This window comes from Monodon monoceros, unplaced genomic scaffold (genome assembly GCF_005190385.1).
Source record: "Monodon monoceros isolate NGI ecotype Baffin Bay Population unplaced genomic scaffold, NGI_Narwhal_1 Super_Scaffold_3, whole genome shotgun sequence".
Taxonomy (NCBI): Eukaryota; Metazoa; Chordata; class Mammalia; order Artiodactyla; family Monodontidae; genus Monodon; species Monodon monoceros.
In genome coordinates this window covers 60,736,803-60,739,109 of record NW_021703780.1, presented here as the reverse complement: position 1 = coordinate 60,739,109, position 2,307 = coordinate 60,736,803, and positions in this window count along the sequence as shown.

The following is a 2,307-nucleotide window of genomic DNA, read 5'->3' as shown; positions in this document are numbered from 1 at the left end:
AGAGGGGAGAGGGGTTTGGGGTCATATTCCCTGATTTTCATGCTAGCTCCACCTTGCTGAGGGGAGGAGGAATTTTTGTCCTTATTTAGTCTTTTTTTTTTTTGAATTTTAGTTTATTTTTTTATACAGCAGGTTCTTATTAGTTATCTATTTTATACGTATTAGTGTATATATGTCAATCCCAATCTCCCACCACCACCCCTTGTCCTTATTTAGTCTTGATCGGAAGTGTCATGGCCTCGGTGCTTGATGGGAACTTCTTATCTGTAAAGTTTTATTGTAATGAGAGCATAATGAGCAAAAGGTTACGTTCAGACGCCAGAGATTCCCGCCTTTCCACACCTTTCTTTGCCTCCAGGACACTTATCACACCAAAATGTGTGGTTTCCTGTCAGTCCAGAGGTTCCTGCTTTTCTTTGTCTGCCAGAGGAGCCCCCCTGCCCCCCACCGTTGTTTACACGATGTATGGTTTCCTGCCATTTGGTCCATGTCCCCGTTTCTCTGTTCCCATCTAGCTATCTGCCTGCTCTAACATTCCCCCTTCAAGGAGTCTGAACCCTTAAAATCCTTTAAGGGGCAAAGGGTTGATGGTCCATCTTCTGTAACTGCTTCGAGTGAGCACGGGCATTGCCCCTACCTGTGGGTCCAGAGCTCCTTGCTGTCTGTCAGAGATAGGGATCTCGGGGTTGTTTACAGTGGTGGAGATGGAGAGTGGGGAGTAGATCCAGTGGCTGGTGGCAGTCCTCATCTTCAGGTGAGATGGGTTGAAATCCCTGCCACATCGTCATTTGAAGTTGGAGTTTTCTGAAGGCATGAGTTTTTTTCCCTCGACACCTCAGGTTTCAATACAGCAGCTGTAACAGGGAGAAGTTGGAGTATATCTGAATACAGTTATTACTTATATTAAACATTAGTCTGGAATATTGTCCAGTCCCTATGCTGGCCTTCTCTTGTGTATTGTTAACTATTATTGAATATTATGCTTTTATTGTGAGTTTTAGTTTTATTTATTCCAGTCACTAGGTTCTTCCACCAGGTAGTGATGTTCCCCACATGTTGGATATTGGCAGTCTGGTTGGTGACTGTCACCCAACTGTGATTACTAAAAGGTAGAGTGTGATTGTACTGTGTTTCATTAAGCCATCCTAATTCTTGTCCCTGAATGCTAACAGCAGTAAATAACAGAGGCTAGCTTTACCTGAAAGATGAAATACCCTTCCCTCTGATTTGGAGGAGGGTGTCTGTTCCAGAGAGTTTGGCCTCCAGTTGGTTCCTGCCCCAGTCCTTCCTTACCGCACTGGGTGGTAAATGAGAACCCAGAATATTTTGCTGTTAGCGCCACCATGTCCTTCAAGGAGGCAGGGAGTCCCAAAAGACGTAGGTCCTTTGGGGATGTACAGCTGTGGGGGCAGATCCGACAGTCAGATGAGTTATTAACTTTAGCAATGGCATTTATGGTGTCTGAGAGTGGATGTTTGTAAGCTGAAGCTGTGCCAATGTGAATAACAAGGAAGACCACTAGGATGGGTGGGGTTAAAGGGGACATGATTTCATGAGAAGCAAAAGAGCAGAGAAACTTGGAGAGTTTACTGGAAAGGGAGGGTATTGATGGCTGCAAGGGAAGTTATTAGCCTCCTTTAAGGTGATTTTTACAAGAGTGACAAACTTTGTTTTCCCTGGGATTCCCTGATCCCAGACCTGTGGATCTGTAACGTTTTTTGTTTTTTGTTTTTTTAATTTGCGGGGAATATTTTGTGCTGTCCATAATGCATAACCCAGCCAAAAATAGGCCTTGGTTTTGGTTTTCAGGGAGAGTAAGAGTTGCCCCCAAGGCTGAGAGAAAATCCGTTCCCAATAAATGGGCTGGGGCATTTAGGCATGACAAGAAACTTGTGTGACAAGGGTCTTTCCCCAGGTGCGAGTTAGAGGGGTGGTGAAATGTTCTAGATTTGGTCTTCCTTCTACCCCAACAATAGAGCAGGTTTCAGGGGCAAGGGGCCCAGCATGAGAAGTCAGGACAGAGTAAGTAGCCCTGTGTTCACTAGAAACTGGACAAGCTTACGTGCCACGTTAGTGGTCACCCAGTGATGACTGTGTTCCTCCCGTGGAATGATGACTGTCTTCTTGGGAGCCTTGGGAGGTCCCAGGTCCCGTCAATCAACCACTGCCATGACCGGCATGGGGGAATTTCCTCACTCCCTTCAGAGCTGGGGGCAGTTCCCTCCTCCACTGGCACATCTTCTTACAGAGTGGGCATGGTGTCTTGGGTGAAGGCTGGGACGTGTTTCTGGGGCATTCCTTGCTCTA